Here is a 12,627-nt window from a genome sequence, read left to right on the forward strand (position 1 = left end):
ATGAACATCTGGCCAATACTATACACATCTCAATTAATTATTTTTTAGTTGCTCATCATATGGAATAATAATAGAGGAAGAATAGCATAGTGAGTTTGCAGAGGACAAATAAAAGTTGAATTAACATAAGGTTAAAAGAATGAATTGAGAATAAAGAAAACTTTTTTTAAGAAGAGTTAAGAAGGAAAATATTCTTATAGACCCCAAATTATAAAATTTCCTGTATAATATGAAAATGGCAAGTGTAAAACCAGACCTGGCAGCAAAAATAGCTCATCCCGTTAGTTTTTTGTATTTTAGTCACCTAATTACTAGATAGCGTGGAGCTATTATATCATTGCTAAGAGATCATAATTTCTCCGTGTCAGGCCAGTGTTAGTTCTTCTCTTTAGAACTAATAGGCACTGGGGTAGAAAAAGAATATAGCCAACTATTAAAAACTGTGATCGTGACTAGACAAGAATTTAGCAATTTCCCCTTCTTTTTACTTATTTGCTTATACCTAAAGTACTGTTGACATCATCCATGGGACAGACATTAAAAGAAATTAAAATCATCTGTGTTTTCATGGGAACTTTGAGTTATATACAAACTGGGCTTTCTCCTGCAAAACAGGATTTGTCTTCACCAGAAACATCCATCAGGATGAATAAGCCTTTTATAAGCTGAAATGTAACATTTCTTTCCTTTTGATTTTTTATTTCAATTTAATGTTAAACACAGCAAAAGAAGCAAATTTTACTGGTTGCAGAATATGCCAAGTTTAATGGCACTTCCATTACATCTCCACATGCCTATACTCCCATATATTCAGTAGTTTCAGCAAGTCTGTGTATAAAACTGATTGAGCTGATAAATACTTACGTGGCAATAGGACAGACATATGCAATTTTACATTATAAAGACAGTGGGACTCATTTCTCAAGAGCATGACAGATGATACAGCATAACTGTTTTCTTTCTATTCCTGACCTGCTGAACATGCAGTTAAACTGCAATAATTTATCCCTGCTTCCATCTCAGTGAGGGGAATTTACTTCAACTAAGTTAACACAGAACAGTTTGAAAATTGCTTTAAGTGTGAGCATGGATAAGTAAAACAGTTACACTTTTTTAAAAGTTAAGGGGACTTACTGTAGTACAGCTGAATTCAATACTATTACTGTTTCCTTTGTTTTCTGATAACCCTAAGTGAAACCAGATAAGCAGTATTTACACTGGTGTAAGTGGATATAAATCATACTGCAAACTGGACTAGATTGATGTGACGCTAAGTGGGATAACTGCTTGGTACTATTACAGAATATCACCGCCAGGAGGCAAGTGACCTAGTAATAGCCCATTTGTTCTGGGCAAACAGCTACACTAGGATAAGTAGCAGACAGACAATGCCTGCAATTGTGTAAATTTGAGTATGTTACATTAGTGTAGGTCTGCATGTCATCAGTGCTTGTCTCATCAGCCTGATTACACCATGTACATATCTCATGTTTAAGCTTAATACACTTTATTCTGGCATCAATTTTAATTTGCCATTGAAAAAAACAGGGAGATGCTGCTTTAGTCAATTTGCTCAAATCCTCAGTATTTCTTGCCATTTTAGGGCCTGATCCCATGCACCTTGGAAGCCATTAGGAATCTTGGCAATGATTTCAGTAACCTGAATCAACTTCTAACTGAACGGTAATTTTGCCAAGTAAGTTAGGAACAAACATTTTCCACCAAGTGTGAAATGGTGCTTGTTAAATCTATTTCCTCTGAGGTCAGTAATGGCTTTCACAACAGCATAGTACAGTGTCACTTTAAAGTCCTTTGGAACAATATCATTTTAAGACTCAGTCTTGTTCCCAGTAAAATGAACTGCAAAACTCCCACTGACTTCAACGGGTGCAGGATTAATCCTTTAGCAATTTCACACTACTGACAGCCCTTTTTGGAATGACCTTTTCTTTTTTCCAGGCAAGCTGTCATACCACTGATCTGTAGCTAATATATGCTCAGCGTTCCTTAATGGCTTTCCTCTAGACACTTTTTTTCATTCCATTAGTTTTCAGTTATGGAGAAAGGTAAGAAAACCAAGTCTAGCATAGTCAGAAGCTGTGCAGATTACAAGATCTGACAGTTCATTCAAAGCTGAAGTTTTTATAGCTCCTAGTACAGCAGCAATTTCCACAAATTGACTGGACTTTAGTGCCCAATTTGTTTAAGGGGGGAGAGGGGGTGGAGAAGGGCAAAGAACACAGACAACTGCCTTTCCAACCTATTCCTAAACCACATAACTCTCAGGCCCCCAGGGAAAATATAACCATTTGTTCTGTATGTGCCCTTGGCAAGTTCAGGAATGCAATTTTAATTTGAAGCATGAGATCCTAGATACAAATTCTAATGGCAAATGTGGATTGCAGTCAGATTTCTATAGCTTCTCACTGTAATAACACAGCCATGTAGAAAGGCTAATCCTGTGACAGAGGATTTTTTTCTCTCTCTCTATTTCTCTCTTTCTTTCCTGTTATTACTTTTAGCTCATCTAACTTCCCACTGTAAGCTCTGAAGGGAAAGATGGACAGGTCACTATTCTTTCATTAGATCTCCAATTTTCTGGCTTGAGAAATAGTAGTCTGATTTCAAGGTTCAATTATTTACTCCTGTGTCTGTATATTGTTTTGGAAGTATGGTACAGCTAAAACCATAAAAAAGACTGGCATGTTTCACGACTTGAATATTTCTTTTCAAACTCACTTACACCCTTGCTTAAAAACGTGACAGACTATTTTTGGTTTCACCTTTTGCTACAAAGATTACAGAGATACAACAGTATTACTGTAGTCATGGACTTCTTTTTTTAATGCCTAAGAGGTGCCTGGCATTTAATCAGGGCTTACCTTCATGATGCAGCCTGAAGCCTTGAAAAGAATGGCCAATGGTGCAAGTCTCCTGACTTCTCTTGACTTACAAGAAGAGACCCAATGGCTAGGGAAAGAAATTACACATAAACGGTATAAGTGATTGGAAACTGGTTCACATTTGTAACACAACAAAAGTTCAGTGCACATAAACTGCTTTCAAGAAGACCAAAACCAATTTAAGATAAACCTGGATCAGACTTGACTGATTTAGGTTAAATTGGTTTATTGAAATTCTGTTCCAGACCCCCTCCAGAGTCAAGTTCACTCACAGTGCTTCAGCATCCCAGAATAATCCCCCACAAACCTCACCCTCAAAGGGTGAGTGGACTAGCCTTAGCTCAAGCTGCCTGCTCCAGCAGAGCAGGGAGGCATGCTCTAGTGCCCCCCCGGTTTCTGGCCTAGGCCACAGCAATCATATGGCTGCATTTCTGGAATCAAAAGCAAATGCCTGTTCACTTGCTTATCAGGTCAAGCTATGCAGACTAACCTGTGAAGATTGAATAGATTCAGCTTCAGGCTTTTTGGCTGTCTGTACTTAGCCAACATGAGGTTGGGTGAGATTCAAACAGTCTAATTCTCCCAACTAATGAGATCTATCCATCAGATCTACTTGTATGAGATATAGTTTGAAAATACACCTTCTGAGTCACTTACCTAGCAACTCTTATTTAGTTAGAAACAGTATGCTATCTATTAGGGCTGTGTGAAATGGCAGTGTTTCATTTCGACCAGTGCTTCGATGGAACAGCATTCTGTTTTTAATTTTATTTCAATTCAAAATAGCTGTTCCGTTCCATCGAAACAGTGAAACTGTTTCATGCCCTCCATCAGAAGGGGCTACCATTCCTGCAAGTTTCACCCAAATTAGGCCAGAAATTATGAAGTTATAGCTTGTTTCAACCTTCCCCATTATAGCCTATGGGCAAAATGTCAAAACAGCATTGAAATGGCAAAACATTTCGACTTGACTCATTTTGTTTCAAGGCTGTTTCGACTATACCTGTTCCATTTCAATTTTGCTATTTCAACCTCAAAACAGGTGGAAACGGCATCAAAACAAAACTGGCGGCAACATTTTACACAGCCCTACTATCTATACCATTAATGATCTTTAGGTCAGTTTTTATTACATGTACCTAAATATGAAGCACCTCAATACTTGTCTGCAAATTTTATCCCATTTACTTCTCAAGGATTACTTTCAAATCTAGTCTTCTCTAGTTTTGCTATAACACTTATTAATGATTTGAAGACTTTTGATGTCACAAATACAGCTGAATAAAATATTTTGTCTAATCATTTATTCACTGAAAAAATGACGTTTCAGAGCAGCTTATGTTAAATTTGAGAAATTCTTTCAGCTGAAACAAATTTTAAAAAGGTTTTCAAATAACCCACTTTTGAAACTGTTAATCCTTTCTGTATGCGGGATTATCAAGCTATTTCAATCTTTTTAAAACATTTCATTTTGAGGCACTTCTAACAACAACCAAGACTTGTTAAGTTTGCAAAATGGCTAGAGATAGTGGTACCTCCTGTGCCCAGTCATAAAGATGGGAATATTTCAGTGGTTTTCAACAGGGGAGCCTTCTAGGGTTGCTGCAAGGTAGGTGCTGCCGCCACGAAGTTTAAATGCTCTGCATGCTTATTATGGAGATAAACTGAGAATCAGTTGTAGTTGGAGAGTACACTTTTGCCACAGCGCTTCCTGGTCCAATACCACCAGCTCATCCTAGAAACAGAGGGGTGCAGGGCAGGTGGGACTGTCCAGGAAGAACATGCAGTATTAGATCAGGATGTGCTATTGCAAGAGCGTGCACTCCATCCCCACTACTTTTGCATTGCTTAGCGGGGTAGGGGAGACTGAAGGCAGAATTTCCTGTAGCCTCTTTCCCCCTCCCACCCTGTAGTGAGGCGACCACTACTTTGTTAACCTTTTCGTAACAAAATGAAGGCTTTTACATCCCCAATAAACACACAGATGAGTGGCAGCTGTGAAAGGCCTAATGCAGTAGAGGGTAAGAGCCTGCAGCCCAAGAGTGATACTATTCACTGCAGGCAAGATTCTACTCAGCTCCACACCCCATTCTTCTATACTCTGCACAACCTCTTCCCACTCCCTCGCCCATCCAAGGCACAGAGGTAACTAGCTACACAGCTCAGATGCTGGGTTACTCCTTGGTTTGTCATTAAGGACACTTCCTTTGAAGTGGTAGCAACCCTGCCCTCAGTTTTTAGTTTCTCCCTCCTTTATTATATCTGTATCATTGCCAAAAATGGATGCAAGGTAAAGTCCTAAACATATTTTAATCGGGTCAAATGATTGCTGTATCAGCCCAGTGGTTCTCAACTGGGGTGCCACCAAATTCAAAAGAGTTATGCAGGGCTGTCTTGAACATGGAAGGCTCAAGTACCACTGCAGTATTCATTCTGGGTGTAGGAGACCCAAGTTCAAAATGTCCGCTGTGTATTCAAATGCCTTAAGACACATTACCCACTTGCTTAGCAAGTTCTCCAACCACCATTTTTACACTATATGTCAACTTCTACCAAGGCCCAAACTGCAGGAGCATCTGTGTGTAGTGTCAGACTTACACTCTGTATTGTGGGAGCTTGGATATTCATTGCAGTAGCAGGGCACCTGGATTTTAAACCCTACTCATAAAATACTTAGGTAGAGGTAGAATCTATTTTGAAGCCTATAAACAAAGAAAGGGAAGACAACAGCTGATTCCTCTGATATATCTAGTATGTTAAATATAACAACCCCCTTCCACATGCACACCCCTTGATGGGGGGGGAAAAACTTTCAGACCTTTAAACAACATAAGGCTGCAAATAGAAGGGTAAACACATAATATTCTTTTGCAAGTCAATATTAAATATTTGCATAGCCCTTATGTCTCAAATGTAAATTATGTGCCTAAGCTTGCCAAGGGTGTGGACAGAACAGATGGTTATGTCTGCCAGAAAACATAGCAATAATAGAACTTTATGCACTTGAGGGTGCTCTTCATGTTTGTGGAACTAAGCCCAGGTAGTAGCATAATCCTTTAGAGATTTTGACAGTTGATCCATCACACTGCCCAGTGTGTTGAATTTATTTTATTTCAGATAATTGTGTAATTCTGCTCCTGTAATATGCTGAGTGTTTTGGTTGCAATCCAATATATACCCCAGTACATGTTTAACTGGAAATTGCTCACATGCTTCTTGTGCTCAGTGAAATTAGTCTCCTGCATAGGGTTAAGCATGTATTTGAGTGCTTTGCCAAATCAAAATCCACTCACTCAGCGCCTAGAAGGGCGGACTCTCTAATTCTGTTTACTTCATTTTGTGTTGGGACCACTCTGTGCTTATGCTGGTGTTGATAAGGCTTCAATAATGGGGGTTGCAGAAACAAATAAAATCTAAGCAGTAGTAGGCTATAACAAATACTAAAGTTGTGTGTAATGTTAACAAGCTAGTACTAATTTTCTGTAAAGTTCAGTTATGAAAATACCAAATACTGAGGTTCTCTCCCTTCTCTACCAATTCCTTTTGTTTGTGTAGTGATAAAATGCAGTAAAAATGCACAAGTACATGGTAATGTATTGTTATGTATAAAAACAGGGAACAAAGAGGCAAAGGCATCACCAATGATTTCTTGCCATTTTAATAGCGAGAAATCAGTCAGGATCATCTGATTAGATTTTAACCTAGAGAAAGAGCCATGCTCTGAAGTACAAAGGAAGGACAAAAGATTCTGTAGGTCATGGCAGTTGTACCTGCCGTATCACAAGAAAAACCTGCAGGAGTTCTGGCATACTTTGACGTGAACCCTATGAAGCCGAACAATGTTTTGGGTCTCATTTTGTTCCAGTACCAGTTAATAAATGAGGTTTCTTATGGACTTCAAATTGTAACAAACTCATATCCAAACAGTACCAGAGGACTTAGAGACCTTTGATAGATTCTCATGTGCATCTCAGTGATCTTTGACGTATCCCATGCCCACTAGTTTTACATATTGAATATAATACAAAACTATCTATGTGCGGCTACTTAGAGGTGATTTTCAACACCCTGAGCATAGTCCCTTCTCTTCTTGTGCATAGGGAAATCTCATTAGATAGCTTTTATAAGAAAATAGATTTGATAAGAAGTTGATATGAATCAAAAGGGTAGCTTCCACAAAATGAAGATGTTTATAGAGAAATTAAGTATTGCGTAAGTTCTACCCTGGACTTTTACAGGTTTATTTTACTAGTCAGGAATGTATAACTGGACATTATTAAAATGCTATTGTAGCTTCATCTAAAGTCATAAAACCCACTATATATAGCCCAAGTGAATGCATAACATTATATTGATTCATTAGACTAAGAAACTAATACATAGAGATTTAAAATCTAAAATATTTTAAGTTTGTTGAAGCTTTTACACCTCCTCCCACCTCGCAGCAAGTTTATAGAAGTGAAAAGCAGCATAAAAAAATGTTTTGTTTCTTTGCTCAGATTTTTTGCTAGCCAGATGACTAGAGATAACTTAGAGAGAAATGATCTGGTTCTGAAATTCCCAAAAGTCTTTGACTCTTCAGAATCAGGGACTTAGTTTAGAGCTACTGTCTTCCAAATAATAATAATAAAAAAAGATGTAGTTTGCTCGTGCTAGAAGTAAAGGGAAAAACTGAGGCATAAGTGCCAAAGGTGGGGAGGTAGGAGAAATCAACCCACCAACCAGCACTGTTACCCATACTGGCTAGCAATTCAGCATATACATAGAAATAGCAACAATGTCATGACAGGGGACAGACTGCATCAGTAGCAAACATATATCATGTCAGAAGATGGCAGTAAATGAACAGCAGCAGTGACATTTAGCCATGCAAGGTCTCAAGCTTTTAACATTTTTGTTTTAAGATAAATGTCCATCGGCACTCCCCCACAGATTATCTGAAGGTATTTATGTAGACAATACAATCTTTAGGGTCAGAACATGAGACTGAAGACAGCTTAAATGTATGGCTAGAAAAACTTTAAGTGTTTATAAAGTATGATGATAGTTAATGCTACTTAATCACAAACGTTTGACAGAAGAAGATCCAAGAGTGCATTTTACAAGGATGATATTTAAATTTACCCATTCACCACCCAAGCCTCCAGCTATCCTGGTTAATAAAGGTTCAAGATGTGTAGAGGTGGCCAGCAATATGAAATATTTAGCGGCAGCTCTCAAGCTTGATTCCTTTTTATCTTTTAGAGTGATATATAGTTTTAAAAATTATCAGTAAAAAGTCAGAAGATACACAAGGCTAAGTCAGTGTTCCACATTAACATGGTGTAGCTTGAGGCACATCTCTGAATCAGGTCAGCCATTCTCAGTAGACTGTACTGTTTCTATCAGAGCAGCCTGTTGTGCTTTTTCATGGCCTTTGCCTAAGAGGAGAAAGCTCCATAATAGACATACATTATCATCTTTCCCCAGTCTCATGATACTGATGAGGCCACAGTTTTCTATTTCTGGAATGCCATATCATAGAATCATAGAAAATTAGTATTGGAAGGGATCTCAGGAGGTCATATAGTTTAACCCCATGCTCAAAACAGGATTATCCCCAACTAGATCATCCTAGTCAAAGCTTTGTCTAGTCAGGTCTTAAAAGCCTCCAAGGACGGATTCCACAACCTCCCTTGGTAACCTGTTCCAGTGCTTTACTACCCTCCCAGTACAAAAATTCTTCCTAATACCTAATCTAAACTTCTCTTGCTACAACTTAAGACTGTTGCTCCTTGTTCTGTCATCTGCCACCACTGAGAACAGGCTAGATCCATCCTATTTTGAGCCCTCTTCATGGAGTTGAAGGCTGCTATTAAATCCCTCTCAGTCTTTTCTTTTCTAGACTAAATAAGCCCAGTTCCTTCAGACTGTCCTCATAAGCCATGTGGCCCTAGCCCCCTCATCATTTTGGTTGCCCTCAGCTGGACTCTCTCCATTATGTCCATATCTATTTTGTAGTGGGCACCTAAAACTGAACATAATACTCCAGATGTGGCCTCACTAGTGCTGAATAGAGGGGAAGAATCACTTCCCTGGACATACTGGCATATACATAGCAATGCAGCCTAGTATGCTTTTAGCCTTCTTGGCAACAAGGGCACACTCTTGGCTCATATTCAGTTTATTGTCCACTGTAACCCCCACGTCCTTTTCTGCAGAGCTGCTGCCCAGCCAGTTATCCTCCAGCCTGTACTGATGCCTGGGATTGTTCTGTTCTAAGTTCAGGACTTTGTATTTGTCCTTGTTGAACCTCATGAGATTTCTTTTGGCCCAATCCTCCAATTTGTCTAGGTCACTCTGAATCCTAGCCCTACCCTCCAGAATATTTACTACTCTCCTCAGCTTGGTGTCATCTGCAAAATTGCTGAGGGTACACTCTATGCCATCTTCTAGGTCATTGATGAAGACATTGGACTGACCCCGGGACACTCTACTTGATACCAGCTGTGAATTAGACATTGAGCTGTTGAATATTACCCTCTGAGTCCAATGTTCCAGCCAGTTTTCTATACACCTTACAGTCCATTCATACAACCTGTACTTCCTTAGCTTGCCTACGATAATGTTGTGGGAGACTGTATCAAAAGCCTTGGTAAAATCAAAGTATAGCACTTTCACTGGTCTTCTTGCATCCACAGAGCCAGTCATCTCATCATAGAAGGCAACCAGCCAAGACAGGCATGATTTGCCCTGGTGAATTCATGCAGACTGTTCCTAATCGCCTTCTTCTCCTCCAAGTGCTTAGAAATCGATTCCTTGATGACCTGCTCCACGCTTTTTCCAGGGACAGAGGTGAGGCTGACTGGTCTGTAGTTCCCTGGATCCTCATTTTTCCCTTTCCTAAATATGGACGCTATGTTTACCATTTTCAGTAATCTGGGACATCTCCTGATCACCGTGAGTTTTCAAAGATGATGGCCAGTGGCTGTGCAATCACATTAGCCAACACCCTCAGCACCCTCAGGTACATCCCACCCAACCCTATGGACTTATATATGTCTAGCTTTTCTAAATAATCCCTAAACTATTCTTTTGCCACTGTTAGCTGCTCACTTCCTCCCCAAATTGTGCTTCCCAGTGCAGTAGTCCGGGAGCTGACCTTGCCTGTGAAGGCTGAGATGAAACAGGCATAGAGTATGTCAGCCTTTTCTGCATCCTCTATCACAAGGTTGCCTCCCCCATTCAGTAAAGGACTCACACTTTCCCTGATCCTCCTCTTGCTACCGACATACTTGCAGAAACCTTTGTTGTTACCCTTCACATCCTTTGCTGGCTGCAACTCCAGTTGTGCTTTGGCCTTCCTGACTTCATCCCTGCATGCTTGAGCAATGCTCTTATATTCTTCCCTAGTTATTTGTTAACAGAGAGCAGTCCTGCCTGGACAGAAACCTCACAGGCGCAAGCAGAGGCAGTGGCAGTGGCTCTGGCATTGAAACATCCTCCAGCCATTTCCCTGGGTCTCTTAATCTGCCTTCTCTGTCTTACTGCTCTTCTTCCAAGCATACCTTCTCCCTAGCCAACTCACTTGGAAGCTGGCCTGTTTAGTGTCAGTTGGACCCTAAAGGGTTCCTTATTTTTCCTGCTTCCCCACACTGAGCTGAAAGGCACTCCCCTCAAAAGGGGTTGGGGGAGAAAGGGGGGCTGTGAACTGGCCTGAGAACTACAGCCCTTGGTCACTGGCTCTCTGGTCCCCTGGGTAGTTTCCTTTTATATTCTGCTGGGCCTGGACTGGCTCCGCCCCCTCATTACGGCTTTTGTCAGGCCCAGGCAGCAATCACTCAGCAATCAGCCAGTCAGCAACACTCCCAGCTTCTCAGAGCACATGCCCCAAACACATGCCGCCCACCAGCCAAACACTCAGCAAACACTCTGGATCACTTACCTTATATCATATCCATGAGATAGATGTTTTTGCTACACAATAACATATTTACATTGATGGCAAGAAAAATAAGGACATTCATGTTCAATAAAGGACAAGTGTGTATGGGATATGGATGGGGAGGGAGGGTCGCAACAGAGATGAGTGCTTGGTTTTGCCTATAAAAATGCAATGGTGGTGGAAAATAGGCTCCACATTTGAAAATTTCTGTATTTAGCTATTTAGATTCTGGATGTGTCTGAAACATTTTACTAGGTCCCAAATCATTGTCTGAATTAATTTCCACACAAATACTTCTGCTTCACAACACAGTTCAACAAGTGAAACTTTAAAAAGCATCCCTGATAAATGCTCCAGACAACTGCAGACATTTATGAAGAGCTTTGGTGGCATTAATGATGCCCCTGCTGGTGTAAAGCAAGATGTTACAGCCTGCCTAATTTATTTCTTGAAGCCCTTTTTGGAAAACTTGAAGTGTCAGGTAGCTGTGGTATCCAGGCACTTTAAGATTTTAAATACCTCAGTATCAACGTAATTGTTAATACAGGGTGTACTTGTCAGTAGCAGCAAGTTGGGACTGGGATCCCTGTTGACAAGAGCTTATTTGAAAAGGGCTGCACTGATGCTATCTTTACTGATGCCAAATTCTGCTATTAATCCATGTCTCATAGTTGAGGCCAGCTGGCCAGCTCACTGCCTGAAGAGCAGCAAATACTGTAAACTCAGGGTTCCAACAAGTAGTAATTATAGAGCAGCATTTTGTATGCTTAAAATGCACCCCCAAAAAAGCTAGCAACAACACAAATCTGGCATTTGCCAGTAAAATGAAGTGGTGGATAACTATTATTCTGTTCCAAATAGACAAATATATATTAGTCCACAAAACATTTAGTAATATTACACCATGCTGTTCAAATATCTGAAACCCTAAAATGTACTCATTTCAGATACAGATGCATTTTGAGGGTGTGAACAAATGTTCAAGGGGAAAGTGGTGCAGTTCAAGCTGCCTAAACCCAAAACCAGGAGCAGCAGGCAAGTGTTTGTCAGAAGGAGGCGTGGGCAGCCAAAGGCAAGTAAGCTGAGGCAGAAGGGGTAGTGGGTCTATAGGGGGGCAGGATTAGGAGGGTGGCAGGTATACTGATAGGAGGTAAAAATAGCCTGGTGAGGGTTGGGGAAATGGGTGTAAAAACAGCACAGCCCTGGGGCTGTGGAGAGTGGCTGAGTTTTCCCAGCCTAGGGGCTGTGCAGTGAATGTATGTAAGCATTCACTAAGCTGAGTTAAGTCTTGCTAGTCAGGTAAACCTCTTGCCGATCTAAAATTAATTCACCTCAGACAAGAACGAACTTTAGATCAGGTGTTTCATTTTTAAGACAACCTATAAACCCTGTGAATGCTTCCACACCAAGGCATTTTGATCATCCTAACCTTGTTTAGGGCAATCTAAGGCTGCATGCACATATCCAATAATCTCAGTGAATTCTCCCAAGAGACTCTACTGATTTAACCCTAGTTATTCTCAGGTTTGTTTGTTTGTTTTTTCCTCTTAAAGTGGCCATTTTTACTCTGGAAGAAAAAGCCTAAACATCTGTACACTTGTGGTTTCTCTAGGAAGAACAACAACTCTTTTGGGAAAAAAACTAAATGTCTGCACAAAGCCTTAATATCATGCTTGTTACATGCCCAGGATGTTTTGGACCAAGGACACTTCAGTTTTGTACCATGTATTAATTACCCTATTCAGTACTATTAGTTTTAGCAACACATTGAATCCCTATGCAGTGTACAAATGCATAAAC

The sequence above is a fragment of the Crocodylus siamensis genome, chromosome 2 (assembly GCF_052110815.1).
Source record: "Crocodylus siamensis isolate JL-2025a chromosome 2, ASM5211081v1, whole genome shotgun sequence".
In the NCBI taxonomy this organism is placed as follows: domain Eukaryota; kingdom Metazoa; phylum Chordata; order Crocodylia; family Crocodylidae; genus Crocodylus; species Crocodylus siamensis.